The sequence below is a fragment of the Sus scrofa genome, chromosome 5 (genome assembly GCF_054392235.1).
Source record: "Sus scrofa isolate SSC_HxYL_T2T_F1_AM1 chromosome 5, Sscrofa_HxYL_maternal_Yorkshire_Landrace_v2.0, whole genome shotgun sequence".
NCBI lineage: Eukaryota > Metazoa > Chordata > Mammalia > Artiodactyla > Suidae > Sus > Sus scrofa.
In genome coordinates this window covers 52,981,582-53,006,417 of record NC_139387.1, presented here as the reverse complement: position 1 = coordinate 53,006,417, position 24,836 = coordinate 52,981,582, and the positions used below count along the sequence as shown (strand labels likewise).

Sequence of the window (24,836 nt, the reverse complement as noted above, 5' to 3'; positions counted from 1 at the left end):
TTCTTCCTTACAGATTTCTCAATCTATTCTCTAATTTTATTTGTTTCCTGATAATCTTGGCTCCTGAGAATCATTCAGTTGTTTAAAAGATCCCATCTTATTTGATTTCTTTATTTCCTCAAGTCACTTCTTTTCTTTTTAGGGCTGCACACGCGACATATGGAGGTTCGCAGGCTAGGGGTCTAATCGGAGCTGCAGCTACTGGCCTACGCCACAGCAACGAGGGATCCAGCCATGTCTGCCACCTACACCAGAGCTCATGGCAATGCCAGATACCTGGCCCACTGAGCGAGACCAGGGATGGAACCCGTATCCTCGTAGATACTAGTCAGGTTTGCGAACTGCTGAGCCATGACAGGAACTCCTGGAGTTACTTCTTTGCTTCAGTATAGCCCCTACCACGCTCCGTATGACTTTGAGTATTTGTGTACACTTTATGCACTTTGGATTTTAGTAATCAGAGGGTATGTTTGAGTGGAAGTTGGCTCTTGAAATATTTTGGGATACCTTTATTAGGCATTTTACATTTTTCAAATGCTTTATTAGCATGCTTACATTCTCTGTTTCTCATACCTTTACCTTTCCCCTAAAGACCTTCCCCATCTTTCCAAGATGATTTGGTATTTAGAGCCTGTAACTCTGATTTTAAAGGAATAGGGCTACTTACAGTAATTAGATCATATAACCAAGAATTGAGAGTGCTTATTTTCATTTTATCTTTCTCTTTCCCAGAATGGAAGCAGTATCGAAAAGTGGGAATATGTGTAATTATATAGGATGTTATATATTATATATCGCACACTATCCTGTATAGGTCAAGAAATATCTGACTCATGCTTTGAAGGCAGTTGGGGAAAGCAGTTTCAGTCTATACTCCTCCCCCGGCCTCCCACCTCCACGCACAAAACACAAACATGCTCCTTAGACTTGAGTAAAACCTATAAGTTGAGTAAAACCTGTAAGAAGATAAATAATCATAAAGGAGCTTGTGTAGGGTGCACTGTACAATCTCAATTAGGACGTCATGTTAATGCAAAGTCTTATTAGCATCACTAGAGGTAACAAGGTTAAATGTACTTACCTAAACTTGCCATTAGCCTCTTTTGCTGGATGTAACTCATAGCCGCCATCATAATTTTTAAAGCATCAACAAGTACATATAAAAGTCTCATCAGTGCTAAGTACTACTAACAGTTTGCATTAGCTTTAACTATAAGATTTACACATGCTTCCTGAGGTTTGAGGAATGTGATGGTTCAAGGGGGAAAAAAGCCAACCCAATAACACAGCACCAGAACTCTCTGTTATTTTACAATTGGATCATAGGATACCTATGGTATTTGAAGACCTAATTATAGTTATACCTCATGGCATAATTATAAGCTCCTTTCCTTCCAGACATGAAAATTGAATGTTGAAATTTCTATGCACATTCCAGCACCCATGTGGAATAAACCCTGCTATTTCCCTACATGAAAAATAAATGTAATCGGGCCAAGTTGACGTTATAGAGAGGACACAGACGAAGAGATGGTAAAGTTATTTACTCCTCCTCCTCAGAAAACAAAACGGTATAATTGACTTTTAAACTAAAATGTCAAATGCAAGCAGCGGAGACCCTTCTTTCCTTAATGATAAAATAAAGTCTGTGTAATAACGTTCTTCATCCGTGGAGAGAGTTTGTGTTGACAGGTAAACACTGCACACGGAAAACTCAACACATCTGTAAAACCAGACAACAAAAGTTTGTAAGTAATCATCTCATCATGAAGAGGTGATTATTGCGAGAGTTGGTGTTTTGAACTTCGGTTCTTTATTTATTGATAAATTCTATCATTTTCCTTGTATGCAGAACCCTCTGATGGCTTCTCATTCTCCCAAGAAGGAGATCCCATCTGAAGTCTTTGAAACACTCCCTCATCATCTCCCACCCCCAACTTCTCTGACTCCTCTGACTTCTCCCTCTGCTCCCACCCACTGTTTATTTTGCTGCCGCTACAGCTGCCTCCTTTCTATTCCTCTTGTTCCCTAAGTGCACTCCTGCCCCAGGGCATTTGCACTTGTCTTCCCGCCCACCCACATGCTCACTCATTTCCTTCGGGGCTGTGTTCTGATGTCTCCATATCAGTCACCTTCTCTGACCAGCTCATAGGAAATACCAGTCTTCCTCTCTGAGCTCCCTGTTCCTTACCCTGCTTTATTCTCTCCATGGTATTATCACTGTCTCTTATACTTTTACTTGTTTATTTATTTCTTTGCTGTTTCTAGGCAGGGACTTTGTTTTGTTTCTCGCTACGTCCCCAGCAACTAGACAAGTATCCAGGACAAAAGAAATGCTCCATAAATATTTATTGAATAAAATAAACGAAAGTGTGTAAATGTGTACATATGCGTGTGCATACACATACATGTACAATCTTACACATGGTATTTTGTGGCCTGCTTAGTATTAGGACTAATGTTACATTATAAGGCTACTTAGTAATTTTCAAAATTATTAGGACTTTTGATAATGTAACTTGTTTTCCATATTCTCTTAGAAATTACTCAGGTTTCTTTGGACCAACATGATTTGTTAACCTCATTTTGTCCTGTAAATGTTAGTTGGCTTTGATTTTATTTTTCTCTTCGCCTTTAATTTACAGAACCAATTTAGTTGCTAACTCCTATTAGTTTTCCACCCTCTTACTTTAAAAATCAGTATTCCTTATTCCCATTACCATCAACTAAGCCATTCTTTTTTAAAAGTCATAATTTTGCCATCTTTTCAGAAATGTTAGAAGAAATGGGTTTTTTAGACTGCTAAAATCCGATTTAATTCTGATTCTCCCACTTCTAGCTCTTGAGTCTTCAGGCAGGTTACTTAATTTCTGAGTCATAGTTCTCTTGGTTATAAAGATGGTTATGATAATATTTATTTAACAGGTTTTTTTTTGTCTTTTTTTGTCTTTTTAAAAAAGGGCCACACCCTTGGTATATGGAGGTTCCCAGGCTAGGGGTCTAATTGGAGCTACAGCTGCTGGCCTACACCAGAGCCACCGCAACATCAGATCCAAGCTGCGTCTGCGACCTACACCACGGCTCACAGCAGCGCCGGATCCTTAACCCACTGAGCGAGGCCAGGAATCGAACCCGCAACCCATGGTACCTAGTTGAATTTGTGTCCACTGCACCACGACAGGAACTCCATATTTAACAGAGTTATTTGTTGCTTTAATCGAAATAATTAATGTAAGAGCAGTGCCAGTTCCTTATCATACACCGAAAAATCCAGGTAGATTGGAATACTTGTGTCATCCTTTTTTTTTTTTAAACCTCAGAATATAGAAGAATGTGGTAGGCTTAGTTCTAAAGATGTCTTCCCAGGATTCTTGTCATCTGGGTACTAATCTGGGTACTGCTGTGAAAGAACTCTGCTGGTTGAATTAAGGTGAGGACTCAGAGGACTTTAAGATAGGGAGGGTAGGAGTTCCCGTCGTGGCGCAGTGGTTAATGAATCCGACTAGGAACCATGAGGTTGCGGGTTCGGTCCCTGCCCATGCTCAGTGGGTTAACAATCCGGTGTTGCCGTGAGCTGTGGTGTAGGTTGCAGACGCGGCTTGGATCCTGCGTTGCTGTGGCTCTGGCATAGGCTGGTGGCTACAGCTCCGATTCGACCCCTAGCCTGGAACCTCCATATGCTGCGGGAGCGGCCCAAGAAATGCCAAAAAGACCAAAAAAAAAAAAAAAAAAAAAAAAAAGATAGGGAGGGTAGCCTCAGTGATCCAGGTGGGCAAGCTTGTATTTTTTTTTTTTAACTTAAATATTCTTTTTAAAAAATTGAAGCATTGTGTTAGTTTCAGGTGTACAGCAAAGTGATTGTTATTTTTTTTCAGATTATTTTCCATTATAGTTTATTGTAAGATACTGAGTATAATTCCCTGTGCTATACAGTGAATCCTTGTTGTTTATCTGCTTTTTTGATGGTTAACTTTCTAAGTATTTTTTTATTGAAGTATGATTGATTTACAATGTTTCAGGTATACAGTAAAGTGATTCAGTTATACATCTATCTATCTACCTACCTCTATTCTTTTTTTGATTCTTTTCCATTATAGGTTGGATGCTGAATATAGTTCCCTGTGCTACACAGTAGTCTGTGTTATCGTTTTATGTATAGAAGTGTGTATCTATTAATCCCAAACTCCTAATTTACCATCCTCCCCACTTTCTCTTTGGGTAATTAACCATAAGTTTGTTTTGTGTCTCTGAGTCTATTTCTGTTTTGTAATTAAGTTGATTTGTATCATTATTTTAGATTCTGCATATGTGATATGATATTTGTATACTGTCTGACTTAACTTCATTTAGTATAATAATCTCTGTGCCCATCCATGTTGCTTCAAATGGCATTATTTTATTCTTTTTTATGATTAGTATTCCATTGTAAGTACCACATCTTCTTTAATAAAAAATTTATTATAGTTGATTTATAATGTTGTGTCAATTTCTGCTGTACAGCAGTGATCCAGTCATACATATATATATATACATTCTTTTTTTTCATGTTATCTTCCATCATGTTCTGTCACAAGAGATCATCATATCTTCTTTATCCATTTATCTGTTAATGGACATGTAGGTTGCTTCCATGTCTTGGCTATTGTAAATAAAGCTGCAGTGAACACTGGGATGCATGTGTCTTTTGTAATTAGTGCGCTCATCTTTTCTGGATATATACCCAGAAGTGAGATTGCTGGATCATATGGTGAGGATTTTTAGTTTTTTAGGGGACCCCATACTGTTCTCCATAGTGGCTGTACCAATTTACATTCCAGGTAGGCCAACTTTAAATAATTACGTAAGCCTTTTAAAAACCAAAGATTCAGTCAGAGAGATGGGGCAGACAGGAGGAGAGGGGCAAATACAGGAGGGGAGGCAGGAGGGCAAGTGAGGCGAGTTGACCTGCCCTTGCTGACTCTGAAGAAGGCTTCAAGCCAAGTGGTCTCTAAAAGCTGAACAATCCCTGGCCCACAACCAGGAAGGAAATGGGGACCTCATCCTACAGCCACACAGAGTGAATTCTGCCCACAGTCTGAATGAGCTCATCCACAGAGACTCCAGAAAGGAACACAGCCCTGCCACCGCATTGATTTCTGCCTGGGAAGCCTGGAGTAGGCACCCAGCTGAACCACGTGGTGCCCAGATTTCAGACCCACAGATAATAAGATGTGAGATAATAAGTTGGTGTTGTTTCAGACAGCTCAATTTGTAGTCGTTTGTTGTAGTAGCTACAGAAAACTAATACCATGAATTTGAGAAATAAGGCCAATATTGCAAGGTTGTTTGGACATAGCTGCTGTAACCTTTAGCTGTAGCATTTCCAAATGCTACATAGAGTTTTTTCCTTTCCAGAGGTTTATCTGCTGCAAAGTCTGGGAAATTTCCATGGAATCGTGAGTGTGTCCTTCCCCTTGATCAGCACTGGAGATAACCTGACTGTCTAATAGCCTGACTGTCCCTTTTTCTCAACTTGCTCATTGCAGTACTTCCTCATGACAGTCGTACTGCATGTTCTTGGATTAAAGTTTATCTTATACAGGAGTTCCTGTCATGGCTCAGCGGAAACAAATCCGACTAGGAACGATGAGGTTGCAGGTTCGATCCCTGGCCTTGCTCAGTGGGTTAAGGATCTGGCGTTGCCATGAGCTCTGGTGTAGGTTGCAGATGCTGCTCAGATCCTGTGTTTCTGTGGCTGTGGTGTAGACCGGCAGCTGTAACTCCTATTGGACCTCTAGCCTGGGAAACCTCCACATGCCACAGGTGTGGCCCTAAAAAGCAAAATCAATCAATCAATTAAAAAAAAAAGTTTATCTTCTACAGTTAATGCCCACCTTTTCAGGAAGGAAGTTTTGGCTTCTGGCTGAAATTTAGAAAGTGGACCTTAGAACTATTCTCGGAGATCTTCTGAGATTCCCAGATTTCGTAATACCTTTAGTTTGTCAGATCTTCTTCTTTCTACATCCATTGCCTTTCTTTATGCCCCTCCAATATTTTCAGTCACTTTATGATAGTTATTGAGTTTGGGTCTACAAGAAGAGAAAGAAACTTGCATTTCGTGGATGGCTGGGCCCTCCTGCCTTTCCTCCCCAGCTTTAGGACTTGGTGTCTAGCAGCCGTCAGCGCCCTTGACTCTTATTCATCGTTCAGTATAGTCATGTGTTAGGATAAATATCATATGATGTCACTTATATGTGGAATCCAATGAAAAATGATGCAGGGAAGCTTGTTTAAAGAACAGAAACTGACTCACAGAATTCAAAAGCAATCTTATGGTTATCATATGGGAAAGCACAGTGGGGGAAGGAGGAATTGAGAGGATGGGAGTAACATATACATGCTACTGTATGGAATAGATTAATAGAAACCTACTGTATAGCTCAGTAGGTTTATAGTAACCTATGTGGGAAAAAAGTATGAAGATATATGTGTGTGTGTGTATACATACATATATATATATATATATATATATATATATACACATATATTTATATATGATTCACTTTGCTGTATACCTGAATCTAATACACTGTGAGTTAACTATAGTCCAATAAAAATGTTTAAATTGTAAAATGTAAATATGTAATATGTGTTAGTACATGTCTGGGCCTTTGGGGCAGGCCTTGGATGTCAAATCTGTACCTATCACATTTTAATCTTTTTAATAACATGCTTGCAAAATGTTTTTATAGATGCTTGTTTGCATCCAGGTAATACTGATTTCTGTTAGCTTTATTTTTTACCTTAATTCTTAAAACTCTTAAGTTACAAAAGCAATATGTGCTTATTGTAACATTCAAATAATAATCATAGTATTAAAAAATGGAAACCTTCCCCTCTTCTTTTCTCCACTCCTTTCCTATTTCTAATCCACTGTAATTAAAACAATTAAAAATTATTAATAGTTAATAATTATTTATTATCTCAAAACTTGAGATAATGTATACAGTCCTCTGCCTATAGGGACAAAGAATGAGTGTACTTTTTATCTCCAAAATCATATTTAAGACATACGTAATGTTCATACAGATAGGTATGCATAACCAGAATATTTTGTTGGCTTACAAAAACTCTATTATTTGTTGTTTTGTGTAGAATTTTCCTTTTTTTTCTTCCTCAGTGTGTCATGAAAAACCTTTTCAATATTATACAGTTGACCCTTGAACAACATGGGTTTGAACTGCACAGGTCCACCTTTTTTCACTAAATACACGCTGCATCATTACACCATCTACTGTTAATTGAATCCTTTGATGTGAACCACAGATGCTGATGGCTGAATGTGAAGCTATATGTAGATTTTCAAATACGCAGGATTGGTGCCCCTAACTTCCCCCACCTATGTGTTGCTCAAAAGTTAACTGTATAGATCTCTCTCATGTTTTATAAAGACTATGCAGTGTTTTATTAGGCAGGTATACTATATTTTTAATATATAAGTGGTTTCCAATTATCCATTCTTTCTAAAATGTTGCAGTGAGCGTCTAGGTACATAGATCATTTTTTACAGTCGTGGGTAGAGTTGCAAGGTAACCAAGTATCTGAAGTGTTGATAGATGCTGCTAAGCTTTCCTTCAGTAAAGTACTGGTTTACATTTCCACCCATGATTGAGTAGACTCTTTGAAGGACATTCAAGAAACTTAACAGTAGTAAATTCTAAGCAGAGGAACTGGTGTCTGAGGCATAGGACAGGAATGGAGATTTAATTTTTACAACAGGTCCTTTTTGTACCTTTTAAATTTTGTGCTGTGGCCATGCATCATCTATTCAGGGAAGAACAACAGCTATCACATGGTTGGATTTCCGGTTTTCCCACACCTCACAAGTATTGTGCCTCACCAGTCTTTTTAGTACTATTTGAAATAAAGGGTCTCATTTTAATGTATATTCCTTTGATCATTAGAAAGGTTGCTGTAGCTTCATTTTATTGAATTTTAGTTTGAAATTTTTGTTTAAATTATGAATACATTCTCATTGTAAAAACAAATCAACAGTGACGATAAAGCTTTCATCTCTGCTCCTGAGAGGTGCTGCCATCCTTGCTGTGGTCCCCAGAGCTGCCAGGCTGCCAGTTGGGGTATAACCTTGTAGAACCGCTCTCTGCATTTTGTTCTGTGTGTTTCTTATAAACATAAAGGGACTTGGGGAATATGTAGACCCCAAAGGTTCAGGTACTGAGCAAGCGGGTGTGAACACTGGATCATTTGCTTTTTTTGTGCATGTGCTGAACTTATTGAACTTTGAACTTTTGATCTCCTTTCTGCTTCAAAACTTGAGATAATGTACACAGTCTGCCACATATAAGAACAAAAAATGAGTGTACTTTTTAGCTCCAAAATCATATTTAAGGATATTTGAAAGGAAGTTAAAGTGTAGTTGAGAACTAGTCATCTTTAACATTCACATGGCTCATTTCCCAAAAGTGTAATTCTCTGAACTTAATTTATCATAATTTGGCACACCTGGTTCTATTTTCTTTCTTTTTTTTTTTTAAGAAAAGCTATTCTGGTTCATTTCTAGGAGTTGAATAGCAGGAAGTTCAAAATACACTAAAGGTAAATTTTTGCAGGACTAACTTTTTCCCTTTTGTACTCATCATACTTGCTTTTACTTTCCTCCCAACGTCTCCCAGTTCCTCCACTTAGCCTTTGATGTGTGTCTATCCTCTAACATGTTTGTACAGATGATACTTTCCAGTTTCTGCCAGAAAAATTCCAGGAAAACATTTTTTATCTTGCCTTCCAGATTTTTCTCACCCCCTCCCTCCCCCGCCTCCCCGCTTCCTGATCGGCTCTTTGTTCCCACAATGTCTCTTCTTCGTTCTCCCAGGACACCGACCCTTTCGGATTCCTCCTCAATGGTCAGTACTGGCCAGTCTGCTCACTGAGGTCTGTCATCCTAGAACGCTTTGTCTTGCTGTCTTATGCCATGACTGCCCCGGGACCTCTGCTTCCAGGCTGTAGGGCACTGCCAGACAGAATGATGAATCCCTCCTATCTTCATCGGACTGATAGACAACGATCCTTTGACTGTTCACGTCCTGTTGACTTCCTAACCCAATTCCTTCAATGACTATTACAATAGTTTTTCACAGTTTTCAAGTCTCAGTCTATAGTCCTCAGTCTCTCTCTAAGGATGACATCATCTCCTTTTCTTCTTGAAGAGATCTAGGTCAGGGGTCACAAGCTCAAAAGAGGGGCCATGGAAGTGACTGAACTGAACAAGGCAATGGGCGAGGATGGTGGTAGGCTGCAGGTGCCAGCCGTGTCACAGGTGGGCTGGCAGCAGTCGTCCTGTGGACGCGTGGCTGGGCACTGCCTATCTTCTGTTTTCTCTAGACAAAGCAAATGTCTGGTTTTCTTGGTGAAACCTCAACATGTTTAAATCATATTTTTTTGGGGGGGGCGGACTCTATGGAGGCTGACAAAACAGATCTGACAGCTGGTCCTCTTGACTTTAAAGCTTATTTTCTTCATCTTAATATATTTCTGTCTCTTTATCTGCCTCCATTTCTTTGTCTCCAGGGTTACCCGTTTTCTTTCCTGTCTCGGGTGTTCAGATTACTTTTTCCCCTCCCCCATCATCTTTGCTCTGCATAAAGACCTTCAGAAGGTCTTTCCTGAATAACAAATAACTTCAGTGCGCTCTCTGTATTCCATCCTTTCTTCTTTCATGTTGAGTTTGGAAAACACAGGGGCTGCATTTATTGCCTTTAGTTCTGCACTCTTTTTACATCTGTCTTTTCTCCTTTGTCTTCACGACTCCTCTGAAGGTCTTTCATTCCTTGGATCCTATGATTTGTACTACCCCGAATATTCTTCTCTGAACTCTACTTCTCCCTCTGTTTTCACTAGCCCACCTTGCTACATCCTAACCTTTTATTTCTCTGAGATTTTCTCACTGGTCTTCTGTCTACACTTTTCCCGTTGGTTCTGGTGGCCCCTGTGTGTGATCTGCTGGTACATCATATTCAACATATTCCAGTGGGATTTTTTTACATCACCTCTCTCCCACCCCCAGCTCTTTGAGCTGACTTATATCGGTGTTCATGTCACCACTGTTTTTCCCAGGCATTTAGGTTCAAAACTTTGGAGCTGTCTTTGGGTTCTCTTTCATCTACCTTTCCCCTCATTTCAGTCACCACGTTTTTTTTTTGTTTGTTTTTTTTTTTTTTTTCCTCCATCCAAAATCTGGCTGATATCTGTGCCTTTCTTTGACTTGACTCTGAGTAGGATACAGGTGGTCTCCTCCCACCTCCATGTGTCCCTGTTTATTCATATGAAACACAACTTTTTACTCACTGGCTGAGAAAAACTCAAAACCTGTCAGTTACTTACCAAATCTGGTCCAATCTCCTGACCACCACTTGTCAGATGCTTTTAGGCTCAACACCTCTCTCATATCCTGCACTCCATTCAACTAGAACTCCTGCTGTTCTCTGAACACCATCCCCCTTCAGCTCCATGCTCCTGTTTCCTCAATCGGCAACTCTCTTTTTCCTTGTTTCTCCCAACCGTTCCTATGGTCTATTGAACTTCCGTGCATTGTTTGAAATTTCATCTTACTCATCATCTCTCTTTTTAAATAGCCTTTCCTAACGACCCTTAACTCTAAGTTATTTTTCCCACCTGATTTTTCTCTACCATTTCATTTGTCCCTCTCATGTTATATGATGTTACATTATGTTACTGATCATTAATGTACCTCTCCTCCCTCCTAATGGATCACGAACTTCTTTTTTTAGAGTTGCTACCTTATTGTTAAATTTTCATTCCCTGCGGCACATAGCCCAGGGATAGGCACTGAATACATACTTTAAATGAGAACATTAGGGTTATTAATAATTAAAACATTGACCATTGGGTTTTTTTGCCCTGAAACCCAGCAGATGAGAATTCATGAAGCATCTATCCTAAAAGTCATGCTTGGCACATGGTGGGCTCTTGGTCAAAGGAAACAAAAATTGCTGTCCTTCACTTGAATGCTTCCTAAACAGGCAAGATTAGTTCTGTGGCTATTCTAGGACAGCTGATTCTGCCTGCTGTTTGCAAAATATGAAAGATACATGATCACACAGCAGGGGTAGTTTTTGTTCCAAGTACCATTATAGACAGAAATTGGCAAGAACGCAGCAATTTTGAGTAGTCACTTAGTGGGGAAAGAAAAGGAGTGGCCCCTCAAGGTTGAGCTTTAGTTTTGAGGATGAGACTTTTATTTTTAATGAGGAATAATAATGATTTAATAATGACACCTTTTTTTTTTGAGAGCTTACTGTGTGCCCAGCTCTTTTTCTGAATGATCTCAACGAATTCTTCCGTAGTAGCCGTGAAGTATTATCTGCATTTTATGGGTAAAGACCCTGAAGCACAGAGAAGTTCAGTAAGCTGGTTAAAAGCCACACAGCAGGAGAGTGGTGGGGCTGGGATTCAGCCCAACTGCTTGCCCTAGAGCTCCCCTCCCCCAACCCAACTCCTAAGAGAGGGAATTTGGGAGGGGAAGGAAAGCATCAGCCTCTGTTTCCTACCCTTGTGATCTAAATACTACTTTATAAGCCCGGCCTCACTCAACCTCTGTTCCTGCCGCAAAGATAAGTTTATAGCATCCTTGAACCCCGGCCCTCAGTTTGTTTTCCATATTACTTAACGTCAGCAGCTGGGAAAAGCACGCTGGCTCTGTTCAGTCTACCATGTGGCAGTTCTATTTCCCCCTCTATTTATCAACAAAGGGCAGGAAAAAATTAACTAACCTGGGTATTAGAAGCAAGCCAGAACCTGTGAAATTGTACCTGGGAATGCAGGCAGACTCTGGGATGCTCTGCAGGACAAATGACCCAATTTCTTCCATAAATAACTTGCAAGGAGAAAGAAAAGAGATGACGGGGAAACCTGTAGATTAAAAGTTCTTAGGAAAACGTCACAGGAAACCTCTCTACTTTCTCTCAGTTTTGTTAGAAACCTGAAACTTCCCTTAAAGAAGAGTCTTTTTAAAAGGAGCCAAAAAAAAAAAATTCTTGACAAACCTCTCAACCGACCACCGTGGTGGACCCTTAGGAGTTCCTAATACAAAAAAAGAAATTTTTTTTTAGGACTTTTCTGAGACAATAGGGTCTGAGACAGTTGGACATGGGATTGACTGGAACTGTGGTGGTATTGAAGTAGAAATTCTTCCTAACAATAAGAATTATATTGCTGATTTGAGAGGTATGACAATAGTTTTATAGTTACAGGATCTTTTAGGGATATATTCTGTAATATTCATGGAAGAAATGTTAGAATTTCTGAATCTTCCTTCAAGGTAATATGGGCGTAGGGGTGGGAGAGTTGGAGGTGGAACAGGATTGGCCATGGGTAGTGATTGCTGAGTCAATCACAGCAATCTACTTATGTTTATGTATCCACCACAAATGTTCTTTGGGGGAAAAGTAAGCTCGTAAATTCAACTTATGGGACTGTTTCTAAGAGGGTTGTTATGAACTTCATGGGGTTTTATCATCATGAATGGTATTCAGACCAAGTAGAATCAGATACTGATTCAAATCCAAGATGAAGTTTATCTCTCTTTATCATTATGGAGAAATTCCAGATTGAAAAAAAAAAAAAAATTTCCAGGCCCACGGCATATGGCAATTACTGGGGCCAGGGATCCAACCTGAGTGATAGCAGTGATAATGCTGGATCCTTAACCTGAGCCACCAAGGAACTCTTGTGTTCACATTTTTATTTTTATTTTTTTTGGTCTTTTGTTGTTTGTTGTTTGTTGTTGTTGTTGTTGCTATTTCTTGGGCCGCTCCCGCGGCATATGGAGGTTCCCAGGCCAGGAGTTGAATCGGAGCTGTAGCACCGGCCTACGCCAGAGCCACAGCAACGCGGGATCCGAGCCGCGTCTGCAACCTACACCACAGCTCACGGCAACGCCGGATCCTTAACCCACTGAGCAAGGGCAGGGACGGAACCCGCAACCTCATGGTTCCTAGTCGGATTCGTTAAGCACTGCGCCACGACGGGAACTCCTGTGTTCACATTTTTAGAGAGTACAGATAGGACAGGTTTTATGAATGTGACATTTAGGTAAAAAAAAAAGTAAAATTCTCAAACTTCTATTTTGAAAATGCACATTTCTTTTAGAAACTTTTCTCACTGTGACAGTGTCATCTTTCTTTTAGAGGCACTAGGGAGCCTTATGGATTGTGTGATTTGAACAAGGAGAAGTGTCTGATTTGCGATTTTCTCATGTCACTTGTGCTTGTGTTATTGGTGTTATCATCAGTCCATGGTTATTGTCCGTTTTGTGGGAGTCAGTTTGGTTAAATTATGATAACATCATCCATCCATCCACTTTCCTGGGTGCATGTAAACTGTAATACCTTGCAGTCCTCAGAAGGACCCAAGGAATGAGGATGTGAAACTCCCAGTCTTCCTTCAGATACCCCTTGTGTCTGTGTGACCAGCTGGCATCTGAATTGAGAGTGCCAATAGCAATCCATTCATGAAATGTTAGTAAAATTTGGTCTCTCTGCCTCCCTTCCTGGGAGTCTTGTATTGATGTCCTCTTAACAGAAGCAGTTGGTGTAGTCAGCCATGCCTTTTGGTTCATGCTGGTGCATGCCTCTGCTTTTGTGCTCACTGCTTTCCCCCTGGCCCACCTGCTCCTCCTCACTTCAGTTATTCCAGTTTATTTCACACATTTTATATAGTGATAGAGGGTAGATTTTTTTGGATCCTGTTGTCTTCAGTTAGAAGTATTATTAAACTAGGAGTTCCCATCATGGCTCAGCGGAAACGAATCTGACTAGCATCCATGAGGATGCAGGTTCGATCCGTGGCCTCGCTCGGTGGGTTAAGGATCTGGTGTTGCTGTGGCTGTGGTGTAGGTCAACAGCTACAGCTCCGGTTTGACCCCTAGCCTGTGAACTTCCATACGCCATGGTGTGGCCCTAAAAATACAGGGAAAAAAAAGTATATCAAACTAAACACAGATTTTGAAAACAAATTTACGGTTACCAAAGGGGACATGTTGGGGGGGGGGGGTAAATTAGGAGTTTGGGATTAACATATACACACCACTATATATAAATAGATAACCAACAAGGACCTACTGTATGGCACAGGGAACTCAGTATCCTGTAATAACCTATATGGGAAAAGAACCTGAAAAAGAATGGATATATGTCTATTTATAACTGATTTATTTTGCTGTACACCTGAAACTAAATTCATAGCATTGTTAATTATACAACATTGTAAATCAACTATATGCCAATCAAATTTAAAAAAAAAATTTAAAGTATATCAGACTATTTTCTTTCTTCATGGTTTGCATTATGACAACCCGGATAGTTTTCAGATTTTATTGTCTTGACATGCCAATATTAACTAAACCATTCATTATTACCTCTACAAATAGATATTCAGGTATTTCCAGTTATTTCTTGTTATTTAGAATTCTGTAATGAGTACCTTTGTGCATATTAAATTTTGTTTTAGGGAAGTTATTTCCTTAAACCAATGCATTGGAGTCGAATTACTCTTACTGCAGTAGAGCGTTAATGCTTTCCTAAAGTATGAAAGAATTAAGTCCATTACCGCTAACGATGAATGACCAGCAATTTCACTACAACACCTTGTAACAAATACAACAAACTTGTATTTGTTAGGATTTTTCTTTGTTTTGGTATACGTAGAATGGTAACTCAGGGCTGCTTAATACCAGTTTTTGGTGACCATTATGAATGAAATTTTCCCCATGTTTTTATTTATATTTTTTCTCCTATGAGACTGGGGGGGGCTTAATTTTTTGTTTTGTTTTTTTTTCTTCAGAGCATGAACACTTAAAGTTGTGTGTGTTTATTTATTTATTTATTCATTCATTCTTTCTATAGCTGCACCCATGGCGTATGGAAGTTCCTGGGCCAGGGACTGAATCTGAGCCACTGTGACCTGCACAACAGCTGCGGCAATGCCAGATCCTTTAACCCTATAATATCCTGCCCAATTGTTGGATGAGTAAATGTGAGGCCTAGGTTAAGCAAATTGACCAAAATCATGTAGCTGAAGTTATGGATCTGGAAAGTTAAAATCCAGGCTGGTCAATTCTAAATTCTATACTTTTAGTCATCATGTTCTGCTCCCTTTGACAGAAATCTTTATCATAAAAAGTATAAAATACAGGAGTTCCCTGGTGGCTTAGCAGATTGAGAATCTGTGGTTGTTACTGCTGTGACACAGGTTCTGTCCCTGGCCTGGGAACTTCCACTTGCCATGGGTGCAGCCAAAGAAAAAAATAATAAAGAATAAAATTATAAAGTACACATAAGCACAAAGGAAAAAAATTCCATTTATCTGAAATTCCATCACAGTCAGCATATTGGGCTATGACAGCATATCTCAGAGGAAGGCAAAAGACCTATCACAGACTCTAGGAATGGGAGAGGTTTTGAAGAAACATGTACACTCTTCCCTGTATTCTCTGCCCCCACATCCCATCCCATCCCATCCGTTTGTAATGAAAGATGTGACTGGTTGTAGACTTTTGCAGGGTCAGTGATGAAGAGGAAGAAGAAAGTATTGAAAAGCGTAGGTGGTTATCCTTCCTGACTTTCTACCTTATATACATGTATGTTTAAAAAAATCAGTGAAGATATGAATGTCCTTCTGTGTCATTAATTAGTCACCACCCCTGTAACCTTGGCCTGCTTAATATTCTATCCAATGGATGTACCTCAGTGTAGCTATTGCTAGACACAGTCAGACTGTACCCATTTTTTATTATAAATAACATTCTGGTGAAAATTTTATATAAAAAACTTGGCTCATTTGTCCAGGTATTTACTTTAGCTTGATAAATATGAAATGCTGATTCAAAGGCTTTTGAGAATGACTGCTAGTTACTAAGATACCCTTGAAAAAAACCATTTACCAATTTGGCCCTCGTTAAAATGAGAAAGGGGGAAGGAGAGGGGAAAAAAGAGAGCAAACAATTTTTGATGGCGTGAAAAGGCTAAGAAGAGCTAGAGTGTTAGCCTTTGATGGGGTGATTTGAAAGCATTGGGGTTGCCTTTTCAAGGGATAGAAACTTTCATGAGAGAGGTGAGCTGCATTTTGTTTCTTGCATTTTTTTTTTTTCTTATTTATGGTCAGGAGTACAGGAATAGTAGAGCGTTAAATGTTTCATCCTGTGTCTCTATCTTTTTTAGAATTGCAGTTAATTCTCTTTTGAGATTTAGAAAGTCATAGGTCATTGTCTCTTCCTGAATATGGAAGCTGAAAATCAAATAGTCAAGTATTTTAACTGCTGTTTCGCTAAAGGAATACATCCTACTCTAGTTTAAGTCTATAAAGCTCCGAGGTCTAATGTTGGTTGGTAGGGTTTTTAACAGGAGGTAGCTGGGTAGGATTTATCTTAGGAAGCACTTAGCTTTGGGTATGACTCTTGTGCACTTCTTTAAGATGGTCATCTATTTTGAATGTCCCACTATAAACCTATAGATGTAGTAAATTCCTTATATTTCAGAAGTGTGATTCTTAGGAAATAAGTTAGGGAATCCACCAATCCATTTCTTTCTAAACACACATGATGCAGAGATCATGGACCTATTTGGATAATGAAAATACATCTATTCTCTGTGGGGAAGGTTAATGGGAAGAGTCCTTCCTGCTGGGTCAGCAATGATAGAGTTCATAGTGGGCCAGCCCACTTTCCAGAGCAATGTTGACCTCACTGGGGTATGTTGGTTCATGGAGTTCTATTGGCATGATAAAGTGTTATATTCCAGTGAGCTGAAGTCATTGTTTTTATTCAAATTTAACACAAGTTCAGAATGCTCTTTCAGAATGCTGTGGGATCCACGTGGCTTGATGTCATATTTTCATATTTTTTGAGTGATATCTGCAATAACACATTAATTAATGATATAGGAGTTCCCATCATGGCTCAGTGGAAATCAATCTGACTAGTATCCATGGTGAGGCAGATATGATCCCTGGTCTCACTCAGTGGCTTAAGGATCCAGAGTTGCCGTGAGCTGTGGTGTATGTCACAGATGTGGCTTGGATCCCTTGTTGCTGTGGCGTAGGCTGGCAGCAACAGCTCCGATTTGATCCCTAGCCTGGGAACCTCCATGTGCCTCGGGTGTGGCCCTAAAAAGACAAAAAAAATTTAATGATATAGATAGAAGGACTTGATTATACAGAGTTTCTTGGGTATGGAGGCCAGAGTTTTTAGGAATAGTGCAGCTGTCTCTCACATTTTCATAAGAAGTAGGACATATTTCAGAAAGTTTATAAAACATTTTTCTGTCTGAAGACACAACTGACTACAGTCAGAAATTGCTGATTTCCACCAGACTACCCCTATGTTTTAAGAAGTGTACAAATAATGGGAATGTCTACTCTAAAATTCTAGCCCCGGTGTTCCTGCTGTAGCATCTTGGGAGCACTGGGACTCAGGTTCGATCCCCAGCCCCATACAATGGGTTTAAGTATCTGGCGTTGCTGCAACTGCAGCTCAGGTCTGATGCTTGGCCCAGGGGATGCCACAGGGTTGCCAAAAAAAAAAAAAAAAAAAGAGAGAGAGTTGAAGGCCACTGTTTAAATATAATAGGTAAATTTTGCGTTAAGGTCTCTAATATTTGTCATATAAAGTTTTAATATGTAAGATGAAGTTTTCGCTATGGTCCATGATATTTGTCATGAAAAGTAAAGTTTAAAGTAGTTGAAAATCTGTGCTTGAAAGCTGAACTGTGTTCATTTACCTACCCCCATGCCCAGAGTATTGCCTCCTACAACACATGCAGTTGTACATATGTTTATTTTTTTTTTAATTTTTTTTGTCTTTTTAGGGCAGCATCTACAAAATATGGAGGTTCCCAGGCTAGGGGTCAAGTTGGAGCTGAAGCCGCCAGCCTATGCCACAGCAACATGGGATCCAAGCCACATCTGCCACCTACACCACAGTTCACAGCAACGCCAGATCTATAACCCACTGAGCAAGGCCAGGGATCGAACCCACTTCCTCATGGATGCTAGGTGGGTTTGTTAACCGCTGAGCCACGATGGGAACTCCTGCGTATGTTTATTTTTATATAAAATTTTATGGAAGACTAATCATTTCAATCAGTTTGATTAAAAACCTGCCCCCCAAAAACCTTTTGAATTCCAAAATTGCTGAGAATCTTTGAATTAGAATCTTTCTGTGGGAAATAAAAAATAATTGGCCAATATTGGCAAAGCTGGGCATAAAACTTTAGAATTAAAAAAAAGGCAAACCATGATTAAACACTACAAATATGATTGTGAAGCAACATGTTAATTTGAAAACATGTGGTCATTATTTGATGTACTATGTCAGTAGGCATTGTGAATACTAAACTTTTGGAACCTCAAGGGAAACTTGACTATACTGAATTTGACTTTTGGCATGGAAAATGGTTTCACCGAGGACTTTGGGACATCAGAGATTATTAGATTATTCATTCAGCCAGTATTTACATCATAGTGCTTAATACTGTGAGAATACACAAAAAGATGTACGCTCAACCTTTTTAACACTTCAGGGATTAGTCTGAAGCCCTTTGTCCAGCTTCAGATTTGCAAATATGCTATAATTTCTTCAATTCTTTAATGTCTTTTTTTTTTTTTAGCTGAGTCATCACTTTCTGGTACTGTTTAACTTGATCTTGACTTCCATCACTAAGCACAACTCTTAGCTTTTTGTCTGGTCATCCCACAAAGAAATAAATGTTAAGTCTGTTCATATGAGTTACTGGATAGGCAGGAAACAAAGGTGTATTGTAATACAGCTGTTTATGGTTGCCCAGACCCCATGTAACTAGCCAAACAGCCCAGGTTTGTAATTTACATTTGCTTTTCAGCTAAATTAGCCTTACTTGTCAGGGACCTTGAACCTAAAATTTGAAAATGCCAAGGGCTTATTTGAAAGAATCTATTCTTTGATAACAGAGTCTTCCTGAGGAGGCAAAACATACTTCTGGAATATTTAAACAGTGAAAATCAATGTGTGATTCGATGCCCAAATGAATGAATGGGTCAAAATATGAAATGCTGTTGGCAGGGAGAGGTGGGAAAACCACATGGGGTCATAGTATGAAAGGCTTTATTATTCGAGCAAAGGCTACAATATGGTTTTGAGCATGGTTAGGCATCAACTTGATTCATTTGATGGTAACTCCTACACATCCTATTTCCAGTCAAAGGGAGCCAGGATTTTGGACCCAGGGCTATGTGGCTTTAAAGTTTATGATATAGACCTTTATCCTATGTGGTTACCCCACAACTTTATAAACTCTGAGGTTCCCTCTTTCTTCAAGGTCCAACATAGTGATGGCCCCTTTCTAAAGCCTTTTTAGATCCCCTAATCTGGATCCTGTAGCACTTCGAACCTTTATTATATAGCTTTAATTTAGTCTTTTGTGTACTTCTTTCCCCTGCTGGATTGTGAGGATCCAACCTTCACAGGACATACAAATTATATCCCACAATATTTAGCACAGAGATTTGGCCTGTACTTTGGACGTGATGTTGGCAGTAGAAGAGAAAAAAGGAGAGTATGGGGTGTGTGGCCTTAGAAACAGGAATAGATATGTGCTGGAGAAGAAGAATCAGGCCATCCAGATTACATGAAAGACCAAAACTGAAGAAGGAGGAAGGAAAAGTAGGTAAGGGATAAAATGAGGAGGGTCTTAAATATCAAACTCAAAAGCTTGGACCTTGCAGATTTGGGAAACCAGTCAAGACTAGCCTGATTACAAAAATGGTTAAGACCATCTCTCTTTAAGTGTGAAACTGGTGGGGTAACTTGATATATTTTCTTCTTCTTTTACTTGGATCATATAAACTTGTCTTTCAGTACAAAAGAGCACTGGGTCACATTCAGGTGACACATTTCCTCCAGATATCCTGGAGAACTTCAGGAAGTAGCAGGGGTGGGGTGGGGGGGATGACTCAGCAAGGGGACATCTCCCTGAACCATGGTGGTTGATATGTGGATAGAGCTCTCTTGCCAGGCTGTGAAAAGCACTCATTCCCTAATTTCTGCTGATGCTCCTTCAGCCTTTTCCCAGATGGAAACCAGGTGGAGGACAAGATGCCATGGGAACAAACCTGGAAGACGTAGGGTCCCTCCGGAAAGGGTCCCTCTGGAACACTCTTATCTGAAGGCTTTCCAAAGTGCTTTGCCTGCCTGGGGAGGCCTTATTTACCAAGGGAAAGATAGACATTGGTCATTTCATCTGATTCTTTGATCATCATGGTAAAAAAAATAGTGTTGTGTGCTTTTGTATTCCCAGGACCCCAAGGTTAGCTCAGATCTTAGAATCAGAAGGGTCTTAGAAGTCTAGGAAATCCATTTACATCATTATTTTAGCCGTCTCATCCTAAACCATGCAGGGGTGTACTTTACTGTCTTTAACATTTCTTTTTTTTCTTTTCTTTTTTTTTTTTGCCTTTTTATGGCTGCACCTGTGGCATATGGACGTTCCCACGTTAGGGATCGAATTGGAGCTGTAGCCACCAGCCTATGCCATAGCCACAGCAACGCCAGACCTGAGCTGCATCTGCAACCTGCAGCACAGCTCATGGCAATGCTGTGTCCTTAACTCACTGAGCGAGGCCAGGGATCAAACCCGAGTCTTGTTAGATTCGTTTCCACTGCACCACAATGGGAACTCTCTTTCTAACAAACCTTTTGAGATTTCCTTTTATTATCTGTAACTTTTATGAAACTAAAATTATTATCACCACAGCACAAAGATTAATAATACCAGCTCAGGGCCCAGGTTGTCTGAGTTCTGATCCTGGTTTTTCCACTTAGCAGCAATGTGACTTCAGGCAAGTTATTTATCCTGTCTGCCTCAGTTTCCTCATCTCTAAGATGGGGGTAATCATTTACTTCCCTCAGTGTTTTTGCCAGAACTAAATGAAGGAATTCGTTGTTCAGTTAACTAAAAGTAAAGCCATTAGAATAGTGCCTGGTACATAAGTTCCCAATAAATATGACCCGTTGTTGTGCTGTACATGATGAAATTAAAGCTGCTAAAGGTGACGTGGCTTAGTTACCCAGAGAGATGACTACCCCAGGATTAGTGTTGCTCATTTCAGGATTTAGTCCACTGAAATAGCTGTTTCCTAGACCAGAGGTCAGCAAACATTTTCTTAAAGGGCCAGATCAGACAATAACTATTTTACATTCTGCATACCTTGCTGTCTGTCTCTGTTGCAACTACTCTGTCATTGTGTCTTGCAGAAGCAGCCATAGACAACATGTAAACAAATGCGCATGACTGTGTTCTAATCAAACTTTGTAAAAACAGGTGGCAGACTTCATTTGCCCTATGTACAGACTCCTGCTTTCAACACTTAAGTCTAATGTTAATAGACTTTGGATTCCATTTAGTTTTAAAGTATGACATGTGGCATTATTATAATAAACAGTAGCTTCACTTTCTAGTGATTATTAGTTTAACACTAGAAAGTTAAACCATTGTTAGTTACGATGGTCACACTTTATAAGATCAAAGGGATTTAGAAAATAAGCAGTAGTTATAAATGTGTTTTGCACCTCAAAGGGATATCAGAAGTCACTTATTTAGTGGTTTGGAGAATTGTCTTCGAATTTGAAATCAGATTTGGGCAGAATATTAAGGGTCTGTTTTATTAAATGGATGCAAATACAGACTGGTTTTTGTTTTTTTGTTTTTTGTTTTTTGTAATCGCTGTATAGGCAAGGTTTGTGAGTCATATGAAAAGTTGTTTGTAATTAGCCTTGTCATTACACTAAGGGTTTTTCTACTAAGAATGTTGTTTGCATGGGTTTGGATTTTTTATGGCTTACTTTTCAATTCGATAATGTGTTCTTGTTTTTAAATTAAACTTGTTCCTGAGCCTGTTTGTGAGTGGCTGGCTGTGTTGGTTCATTGGTATTTATAGCTTACTTCTGTTTCTGAGGAAATGACTAAAGTCTCTTGAATTCGATCAAAACTGCATCACAAAGGATATCTTTGACTTGCTTAAACAAGGCTCCTGATGGAAACTCAGAAAATTTAATGGTTCATGTTTATAAATGTTTTTATGTACCCAGCCCTGGTTGGGGCAAAATAATCAGAGTTCTGTGCTGAGGGAGGGATTGAATATACTCAGTTTATTAACATGAATTCCTCTGGAGCAAGTTTAAGCAGCACTTTCTCATACTACTCTTTAAAAAAAAAAATGTTTTCTAATTTTACATGTTGCTTTGAAGTGGATCTTACAGAACATAGGTGTATTTTTTTTCTTCTCCTTAAACTTTTTTCACTGATTTTTCTCCTTCCTCCTTCCTATCCAGGTGGCCCCGACGCAAGTGAAGTATCTACACTTGGCATACGTCATTTCTAGCAAGGAGGTTGATGAGGGTGGGGCAGGGTCTGGGGCAAGGTCTGGGGCAGTGACTGACTCATGGAAACCACTGTGTCTAGTGTCCTAATGGAACCGCCTATGTCCCCACCTATGGGATATCCATAGGCCCTCCCCCACCTCACTCTTATGCCCTCACTGTCCTTGTGACAGTGTAAGGGTCCCTCCTTCTGCTCTTTGTTCCAGGGCACTGGGCGGGGAGGAAGAGAAAGCCCAGCACCTGCTCAGACCCAGGCCTGCTGGCTCTGGTATCCAGGCTGGAACTTGCCTTTTTCTATAAAGGCTCTGTTGGAGGTGGTTGGACTTTGAGGTCAGCTAGGTTGTGAGCTCATTGGGATGTCTGCCTGAGCTTTTAATATAATCATTGTTTATGGAGTTCCCATTGTGGCTCAGCAGGTTAAGAACCCAACATAGTGTCCTTGAGGATGCAGGTTCAATCCCTGACCTTGCTCAGTGGGTTAAGGATCTGGTGTTGCCACAGCTGCAGTGTAGGTCCCAGATGCAGCTCAGATCCGGCGTTGGCATGGCTGTGGTGTAGGCCTGCAGCTGCAGCTCCTATTTGACCTCTAGCCTGGGAACTTCCATATGCTGCAGGTGTGGCTCTAAAAAGAAAAAAAAAAACACTGTTTAGTTTGAACCCTTTTATAAACAGCTCAGGGAACCAGTTCTCTAAATCTTGGATCAAAGTATTAAACAGATAAAGATGCAGTTGCTCTGCCCACTACCACACATCTACCCAGCCCTGCCACTGTTCTCAGAAGAACCTATGGGGGTAGAGTTCCTAGCACTCACTTTGAAAACTGCTGATTAATATAACTTTTGGAGCACATACTAGTCTTAACGTCAGGCTTGCTGTGTATGCATCATTAATTGCTTATCATTTACCTGAATTGATGTGTATGTATGGGTCATATATGATGTTGCCTTTAGGGGAGGCTGAGTGGACAGAAGCTTATGTGGGCTGAGAAGGTCCTTCAGGACAATCTGTATCTACCATTCCTGCCTAAATTCCGTTGTTGGTAACACATTTTATTTCAATGTTAAGCACCTGTCTCTTCTGAAGCTCTTTTTTGAAAAAAAATGAAAATGTTCTCAAGAAGCGTGTCCTTTAAGTTGTTAGAATCTTGGGGCTGGTCCCCTTGCTTCCCTACCCGAACATCTGAGGTCACTGGCTCCTCAGAAGGGCAGAGACAAGGAAGCAGTTATACTCCTACTTCATCATTTTGTCTGGGATTGGCTCTGATCATACACACATTTGAAAAGTACGTGTGAGATAATAACCCTAGTATTTGACTTGGAGACGCTCGCTTTCTCATTTGGATGGAGGTGGTTATGACGTATTGAAACTTTTACTATTCCTAAGTGTTCCTTCACTGTTAAAATATATTGTACTACTGTAATGATGAGGATATTCATGCGTCTGTGTGTGTGTATCTGTGTGTCTACATATTGTGTGCATATGTATATATTATATATGTATAAAACTGGGACTTTTTAAAGCATATACCATTTCAAAGAGTTATGGGAATAAGAATCACAAGTCTAAAAAACAGTGGGTATGTTTCTACATAGTGTCTGTGTACTGTTCTTGTTGGACAAGAAAATAATAAATTTCCTCATTTAAAAAAATCTGTTGGAGTATAGTTGACTTGCAGTATTGTATTAGTTCCAGGTGTACAGCAAAGTGAATGAGTTGTATATATACATATACCCATTCTTTTTTCCCATATAGGGTATTGCAGAATATTGATTAGATTCCCTCTGCTATACAATAGGTTCTTGTCATCTATTTTATATACAGTAGTGTGTATATCTTATTCCCATCCTCCCAATTTACCCCTCCCCCCACCACAGTTTCTCCTATGGTAAACATGTTTGATTTTGAAATTTGTGTGTGTGTTTTTTATAAATAAGTTCTTTTGTATCATTTTTATTGGATTCCACATATAAGTGATATCACATGGTATTTGTCTTTCCCTGACTGACTTCACTTAGTGTGATAATCTCTAGGTCCAATTTCCTCGTTTTTTGAAAAATCTTAACAACTAAATATTGGCAAACCATGGTTCATTCATTTACTCAGCAAACACAGAGTACCCAACATGTGCCAGGCACTAGATGCTGTAAAAATTAATTATGGTGGTTTTCTGCTGAAAGGTTTCGAGGAATATTTGTGGTTGTCCAGTAACTGAGGAAATAAGAAAAAAGAATGCTGAATGGGGTGAAAGAAGAAAAACGAAGGGAGGAGAAGGAACAATTGAAGGATAGATGGAAGGAAGTTAGTTAAATCTATTGGTCCTTAATGCATTTTATTGTTTTTAATTACATACGTGTTATCTAGTTTGATGTTCTTTGCTTATACAATAATTTACCATCTGTAGGTTTTCTATGGC

At 39.6% G+C, this 24,836-nt stretch overlaps 1 protein-coding gene and 1 long non-coding RNA gene across 51 annotated transcripts in view; one reads left to right on the top strand and one right to left on the bottom strand.

Moving 5' to 3' along the window:
* PPFIBP1 (PPFIA binding protein 1) overlaps window positions 1-24,836 on the top strand; it is a 191,503-nt gene that overhangs the window by 30,482 nt on the left and 136,185 nt on the right. The gene's annotated exons all lie outside the window — the stretch shown is intronic.
* Window positions 1,526-3,740, bottom strand: LOC146403364 (uncharacterized). The gene is made up of 2 exons (XR_014803691.1): window positions 3,672-3,740; window positions 1,526-2,336 (listed from the first exon to the last, which is right to left on the bottom strand). It is a non-coding gene; the product is annotated as an uncharacterized LOC146403364 (long non-coding RNA).